The 8,621-nt window shown below is 41.3% G+C and overlaps 1 pseudogene; it reads left to right on the top strand.

Annotated features, from left to right (window-relative positions):
* The first annotated feature begins 718 nt into the window (after positions 1 to 718).
* On the top strand, positions 719 to 2,538 carry LOC127623325 (general transcription factor II-I repeat domain-containing protein 2-like; annotated as a pseudogene).
* Positions 2,539 to 8,621: the final 6,083 nt, after the last annotated feature.

Genomic DNA, 8,621 nt, shown 5'->3' with positions numbered 1-8,621 from the left:
GTGCTCTAAACATAAAGTGTCCAGAAAACCAATAACCAAGAGAATCTGTGACAAACTCACTAAACAATAAGGACAGCCTCATAAGAGAAATGCAACTTTTTTCTCACCTTATTTCAGAGAACTCCATCATAGGCTTGGCAATCTTCAGATATCGTGTGGTTAACCGCAATGTGATTTATTATATTTATATACTAGTTTTGTTGCATTATACTATTGTATAGTGTACTGTATATAATTGTGGCAGGGCGGAGGGTGGGGCCGGGTCGTGATATTACTCACCCGGTCCCATATTAGGCTAATCAAGCCTCCCGAGAGGGATAAAGGTCGACTGCAGAGGATCGTGCGGGAGAGAGAGATCGTTTACGGACATGACTGTCGTGTGTGTTTGTCTTTTAAGTTTACCAATTAAACTATTATTTATATTATCAAGCAGGTTCTCGCCTCCTCCTTTCCATTAACCCACATATGTCAGAGTCAAGGCCCGCGGGCCACATCCGGCCCGCAAGAAGGTTTTTTACGGCCCCTGGGATGATCTTGATTTATTATTAGAACCGGCCCGCAGCAAGCCGGCAGCCCGCAGATCTTTTACACGCACCAATACTACATTTCCCACAATGCAAAGGTGACGCACCGAGCAGTAGGCTGCTTCATTTCAATATTTATTGGCACAGCAGTCGTCAGCATCACAGTAAAATTAACTTTCAGATACCCATCAAAAATGGCAAAGCGGAAGGTGGATACTGAGAACCGGGGTTTCAAACAAGGTGGGAGTCGGAGTATATGTTCACGAAGGTAGCTGGAAAACCTGTGTGTCTTCTGTGTGGAGAAAGTGTGGCGGTACTGAAAGAGTATAATCTGAGACGACATTATGAAACGAAACACGCGGACAAAAACAAGAATATGGACATGGAACAAAGGCTACAAAAGGCAGAGGAATTAAAACGAGGCCTCAAATCTCGACAGGCTCTGTTCAAAAAGCCAAATCACAAGGCCAGGCTGCTGTCAAGGCCAGTTTTATTTTGGCAGAAGAGATCGCTAAATCAGCCCGGCCATTTACGGAGGGGATTTCATCAAAAACTGCATGATTAAAGTTTGTGACGAAGTTTGCCCAGAAAAAGGCAACTCTTTTTAAATGTGAGTCTGAGCAGAAACACCATTGCCGAGAGAGTAGACCAGTTGTCCATCAATCTAAAAGAGCAGCTTGTGAAAAAGGGAAAAGATTTTATTGCATATTCCTTGGCTGTGGATGAGAGCACCGACATTTCTGACATTGCCCAGTTGTCAATTTTCATCCGCGGAGTGGACTCCAACCTAAGCGTGACAGAGGAGTTTTTGGCTTTACGTCCTATGCATGGCACAACTACGGGGCATGATTTGTATGAAGAGGTGTCAAGATGTGTAAATGAGATGGAGCTGCCTTGGGAAAAACTTCGTGGGTTTGACAACCGACGGAGCACCTGCGATGTGTGGACACAGGAGCGGACTGGTGGCGAAGATACGGGAAAAGATGCAAGAGGAAAACGCGACAGGTGAGCTGACAGCTTATCATTGTATCATACACCAGGAAGCGTTGTGCGGTAAAGCCTTGAAAATGGAGCATGTAATGAGCATCATCACGCGCACAGTTAACTTTATCAGAGCCAAAGGTTTGAATCACCGCCAGTTCAAGGCATTTCTGACGGAGTTAGAAGCGGAGCATGGTGATTTGCCTTATCACACAGAGGTGCGATGGCTAAGCCAGGGAAAGGTGCTTCAAAGATGTTTCGAGCTTCGTGAGGAGATTTGTCTGTTCTTGGACAGCAAAGGGAAAGACACAACACAACTCCGAGACGAAATGTTTCTGTGTGAAATGGCTTTTCTGTGTGACATTACGAGTCATCTGAATGCAATAAACTTGCAGCTGCAGGGTCGGGATCGTGTCATCTCTGATATGTACAGTACAGTGAAGGCATTTAAAACCAAACTGACTCTGTGGGAGACGCAGATCGCGGAAAGAAAATTTGAGCCACTTTCCCAGCTGCCAGACCATGAAAGAGAAGCTCTCTACCAGTGCGTTCCCGAGCACACAGTTGGCTGATAAAATAGGTATGCTTGCCGCTGACTTTCGACGCCGATTTGCTGACTTTGAAGCACAAAAAAGCAGGTTGGAACTGCTCGGTAACCCATTTGCTGTTGACGTGGAAAGCTCACCACCAAACCTCCAAATGGAGTTGATTGACCTCCAATGCAATGATGCACTGAGGGCAAAATATGCGGCAGTGGGTGCTGCGGAGTTCAGCCCGTTTCCTCCCCGGCACAATGCCCCAGCTGCGCATCCAGGCTGCTCAAACGTTGTCTATGTTTGGCAGCACATACCTGTGTGAACAACTGTTTTCTTTGATGAACCTGAACAAAACATCACACAGAAGTCGACTTACTGCTGAACACCTCCACTCAATTCTGAGGATTTCTTCAGCTCAGAGCCTTACCCCGAACATTGATGAACTTGTGGAAAAGATGGGACACCACCAAGTATCACCCTCAACCTCAAACAAGTGAACATTACTGTGCAATCACATATTTAGAGTTTTTACTCAGTTCAAGTTTAAAAGTTAAAATTTAATATTTGTTTTCACTGCATGTTACTTCTCCTTAAACAAAGTGTTGTTTTTGATTAATAGATTTTTGCACTTTATTTTTTTGTATTTCAATCCAATTATATTTTAAAAATATTTCAGTTGAGTGGATGATAGAAAATTGCTATTATTGTTTTTTCTTTGAAGTAAATTTAGCCCACTTTTGCTAAAATAGAAAATATAGTCTACTGATGGTGCCTTGAATACCGGTTTCTTTCATTTAATGTTCATGTTATGGGGATATTTATATAAAGGAAATTTGTCTTTTGTGTCTGTTGAAAATTAAAGATTACTGACAGAGCCATAAGAAAATATTGCTTTATTTATCTGATCATATTGTAATATATTTGTTAGGTTTTCAGTAGGTTCAATTAGGTTCACTAGACTATATGCGTCATTTAAAAATTTTTCAATGAACATTCGAACAGTCCGGCCCTCGTCTTGTAGCTGATTTTTTTATTTGGCCCTCCGTCCATTTGACTTTGACACCCCTGCATTAACCCCTTTACACATGTCCGTAAACCATCTCTCTCTCCCGCACGATCCTCTGCGATCACGACCCGACCCCGCCCTCCGCCCTGCCACAATAATATTTTCAATAGTACAAAAGATGTGTTAAAAGTAGAGTCTCGATAATTGAACAAATAATGACATAAAAGTACTTTAAAAGTATTTTCTAAAGCCTAACAAAAGCATGGTGTGAGGGACTGGGTGAAACTTAAAGTGTTAAATGCTATAAAAGCTTCCCCTTCTTAAAGGATGAGAGTCGGCATAATGTGGCCAATCCTAGAATACCAGAACTCTGAAACAACTTGCAGACTTCCCGTGTGACAGTGGCGATTTTTTAAAAAATACACAACTTCCCTTAAAATGTAATCAAAATTGTGTAATGACATGTTTATCAAACTGCATATAAACTCTCAATAATTCCGATAATTCATAACATTTTAGGTAACAAAAGTGTGCAATAGCAACACTTTTGCAATGTTCGTTCCTTTGATGGTATCTGCATGATTATGTCTGTTAGAGTTAGTGGACACATGGCCCATTGAAACCCATTAAATCTGTGACTCCCTAATGGGAGTTTTGGGTCCCGCTCAGTAGCATTGACATCTGTATTTGTTGTAAATAAATTTTTTTATATAAGGTTCTTTAATTTTGGTATTTTATTTTTGTTCCTTAAGTTCACGAGTTCATATTTTAGGTAACACTAGTTAAATCGGGAAGACATGCAGGCTTGAGTGAAGTTTAAGTTGCCATTTATTTGATAAATGTAAAACAGAAAGTAATGTCTCTCTCTTTGGCGTAGGCTCCGTCCAGCGGTCCGAGGGAGTTGTACCCGGAACTGTCATGTCCTGCCGGAGATAGGAGGCAGGGGCGAGGAGCCTACCTCCGTGCGGAACAGGGCTCAACTGGTGGTGATGGGGTGGTGGAGGTTGTCGTGTTAGCACACTTAAACAGCAATGTGATAGATTGTGAGCAGACTTATAAAGCAATGGCTTACATGCGATTGGCTGGGAATTACCCAGCTAATGATGTGATGATGTACAGCTGCTAGTCTTCCAGCTAGAACTACGCTGCGCTTCCATTTATGATTTGTTAGTGATTTAGCAACATCGCTTCTTTTGGAGGCATAATGGCAGTTTGGGGTGACAGTATTCGCTGTCCTTTTCTGCATGTCACGGCACTGTTTTGTGGTTTGTTCTGCATAACGCTGCTGCTTATTTTAGCTTATAGTGGATGATTTGGCCTGTTTCGTGGGCAACCCACCGGCCCGCTCGGTTCTCACGATGGACAGTCTGCCCCTGATCGGCCCCAAAGTGCGTTGGCTCTCCAGATTTTGAAAATGCTGAAATATGACTGATATATGAAATATAGTTATAATTTTCTTGTCGAAATGCATTTAGTTTTATTAATATTTTCCAAGCAAAGCCTTTCAGAGTATAAAGATAGAAATGCATTAAAATAGCACCAAGTACCATTAATTGTTTCCCAAAGTCTAAGTGGGAGGTACACACATTTTAAAGGGTAACTAAACACCTGCTCAGAGTCTGACTCCACCCACTAGAAATATTTGAAAATGCTGGAAAAGTGGGCAGACCCCGGCGGGGATAGAGGGAACAAACCGAGTGCGGGGGGGGGCACCTGAGACTCGTAGTGACGGATTAATTGACAGCTGTTGTCAGACTCTAGGTTATTATTATTCCTCAAACGGTCGCAAGACGTCATGTACATGAATCTGGCGTGGTGAGCTGGAACCTGCTTACGTCAGCTGTCACCGCTTACGTCACAAAGTACCGCAAACAGCCAATAGGAAAATTCAACTGCAGTAGCCACCGTTCAACCTGAAGAGGGCAGAACTCAGACCTTTTTACACCATATATTATAGAATTAAAACACTTTATACACAAATGTCAAAAAAATTACTTGAATCAATGACCAGTACTAATAAAGCCCCATGCTTACAGATCATTAACTAAAAAAAGTTGGTTTAGGGTTTAGTTACCCTTTAAGAACTTGTTCACATAGGTTGCGCATCCATTGCAATGCACATTACATCTCTTAAACCCCCATCCTCCAAAATATTAATCATTCGATAGGCTGTGGCTGTCCAGCAATCGTGAAGTTGCCTTCCCATGATTCGCACCGCTTTGAACTCATCATGAAAAGCGCTGCGTCTTGAGCCCTATTTGGATACTAATTGTTTTACATGAGGATGTAAGGTAATTCCAGCATTCACCAGGGCTAGTCAGTGATTTTATTGCCATCCGAATCCAAAATGTAGGTGTTTTCCTCCCAAAACCCATGAGAAAATTCCAAGCCGAATTACCTACTGCTTTGGAAAACCTTTTTGACCTCTGCCAAGTGCTGTATGGCTACTATTTGTCAAGATTTATGTTAATGTGCATGCATAGAAATTTTGAAAATTATTCACATTAATAAAGTTACATCCCTGCTCCACCACACTGAGTGGGAAAACTTACGTATAAGAAAAGAAAAAGAGGTTAAAACCTAACTTTTCTCAGAAATGTCAAAATTTTCTTTGCTGTATGTGGTATATGTGTGGCTTTTCTCTCTCTTCCTATGCACTTGTTTGTGTGTTTGATTGAGTGCTGGAGAGAGAAAGAGAGAGAGCATGTGCGTAACTGATGATGCGCTCTCATCTCAGCGCGTGAGAAATGAAAGCATGAGCAAAGTGCACTGTGTTCTCCCTATTTACACCTTAGTGTAATTCCAAATATAATTTCATAGCCTATATTTGAAAACGTATTTTCACAAAATACATAGAACACAGTCTGTGGACAGGAATTTTCCTCTTGAAGTCACCATATGGAACAAGTGCAACTGAATTAATGTAATCCTCGACTAGTAGGCACAAACCCAGTGTGTTGACTAGTGGCAGAACTATCCGACTAGTCGACTAAACTGTACACACCCTAAAACAAATATTACACATGACTGACCACATGAGAAGCAAATTTCCGGGTTCTTAGGATGACCGAACTCCCCACTCTTGTGTGTGTATGTGTGTGTGTGTGTGTGTGTGTGTGTGTGTGTGTGTGTGTGTGTGTGTTTGTGCTTGTTTGTTTCTGTGTGTCTCTGTATGTCTCTGTATGTATGCAGGTCAAATTGACCTGAATATCGTATGAAGGACATGAATGTGTGGGGGCATTGTAGCATGAGTACTCAATGAATTCGTTTTCATTTACATGTTCTTCACAGAAAATAAGCCAAGGCCATGGAGTTTCAGGTTAAAAAACTTTATGCTTGTATCATTTTTCTTTTACTAAAAATTTAAATGGGTCAGTTTGCCCCGAACACCACATAAGGGTTGAGGTTTCTCCATCGCTTTGATCACTAACTCAGAATTGCTGCTGTGTATTTGTTTGTAGTGTGTGTGAACTTGGTTCACGTTAAATCGCGTTTGAAAACAAATATGTGTCAAACATTGTAAAATAATCAAATGCGTTCATTTCGACAGCCCTAGTTAAGACTCTTTAGTGTTCAATCTGAAACATCTCATGTAACCCTGGTTCCCTGAGTGGGACCGAAACGCTGCATAATCGCTATAGGACACGTCTCACTGAAGCCCTTATAAAATCACGGCAAATTTATTGGCTGATGGTGTTTAATTGATGCCCCTAGGGAGCTAGGTCACGGGCACCATTAAGAGAGAGTATGGCCAGCTCGCAGTTCCTACTCAGGGAATCAGGGTTACGTGGAGCATAACCAAGATATTCCCTTTTGTAGGAACTCAAGCTGCATAATCACTATGGAACAATATATATTCACGGTATGCAACTTCACCTTGCACTGTACACCAAGAAGCAAAAATGTCCACTCTTCAGGCACTGAGCTCTGTCTGGACAGGAGATCTGCCCCAAAATTCAACCGGCCCGGAACATGTTCGATTCGTAGAAACAGCACATTGTCCCTTGCCACAGAAGAATGTGACATACAAGCCTCAGTATGGCATGAGAGCGCACTCCTCCTTAACGACAGACATAGGACACCACCATTCTGTTGTCCGACCAGATGAGGACATAGCTGTCCTGAAACTCCAGGAGGAAAAACATTAATGCCAGGAGCATCTTGAACATCACCAAACAGTGTATGTGCCAACATTGCCTCTGTCTTGTCCAAACCCCATAGGCTGGATGACCTTCATATACAGAGCCCAACCCATAGAGGAGGCTTCTATCGTTATCACCTTGTGGTGACACACCTGTCCAAACAGAAAGCCCAACATCAGAAGGCAGATCTGTTTCCATTATAACAGTTTGGTAGCACCCACGTGTCACTTTGAAGAGATGGAAAGCACGTGACACTCAGACGTGTCCCATAGCGATTACACAGCTCGAGTTCCTACGGAAGAGAACTTGCATTTGCAATTGCATTACTGCTAATGCAGTGCAGCTGTTTAACTGCACTGAACTTAAGGTAAAACACACAAACGACAGCTCTACTGCATTGATTTTAAATTGAACTACTGTTAAATTGAACTGCTATTATTTTGCAATGTACTGCTGTTATACCAGTGTGGGATGCAGATCCACTTCACTGAACTATAGTAATACTACACTGACCTGCAATTGTACGGCAGTGTACTATATCAGTACTGCAGTTAAAAGGCATTGTACAGTAAGTGCATAACAGTTTGACATTGTGCAGTACAGCATTATTGTTCTACACAAAACTTAATTTTTTACTTCATAGTTTGCAGTACTACTTCAATCAGACTGCGTTTTTCTGCAGTTCATTTTTGTAAGGTAGTAGCATTAGCCTCAGTTAAACCACATTCTGATTACTCGAGGTCAGTGGGGTGGAGTTGCTTTAGGTATAATTCTGGGTTTACTCACCGTCTTACTGCAGCCATCATGTCTTGTCCACTCAAAGGCTCTGAGATCTTTATCAACGGATGTGATTTGATCGGCACCAATGGCACAGAGATAACATGACCTTATGCAAACTACTAAGTTCTAGCTGACTCTTGCACATGCTGGGTTGCTCACAAGGTAAAAGAAAAAAAATATATATATACAGTATATGTTGTCTTTAATAATAGGTTCTCTATATTTATATTCTTTTCACTTTTCTACCATTATATTCATATATAAATGATTGTACCTTCTTTATGTTTTGTGCTTTGAAACTATCCGAGCAATTTGGATGAACAAATAGTTTTTAAGAGGCCAATTCTGGTAACTTTCCATACATGGCAAAAATAAATCAATAAATAAATCACATAAAAAGCAACATTGCATGTGATATTAAGAGTTGTTCCCAGAGAATGTTTCTTGAATGCATCACACAACATACTGTACAAAGAGTGACCCCACATTGAAATTTTGGATATTTGGTAACACTACATTAATGTTCTCTTTGTTTTGCTATTAACATTTTTATTGATTCTTATGTGAAATATGGAATGAACTGAAAATATACACAGAGATATATTTTATCCCATTTTATTCCCCTCCCCAACCCCACCCTGTCCCTCATCAA

This window comes from Xyrauchen texanus, chromosome 29 (genome assembly GCF_025860055.1).
Source record: "Xyrauchen texanus isolate HMW12.3.18 chromosome 29, RBS_HiC_50CHRs, whole genome shotgun sequence".
Classification (NCBI taxonomy): domain Eukaryota; kingdom Metazoa; phylum Chordata; class Actinopteri; order Cypriniformes; family Catostomidae; genus Xyrauchen; species Xyrauchen texanus.
The sequence above is the reverse complement of the archived record's forward strand: the minus strand, read 5'-3'. Positions and strand labels throughout refer to the sequence as shown.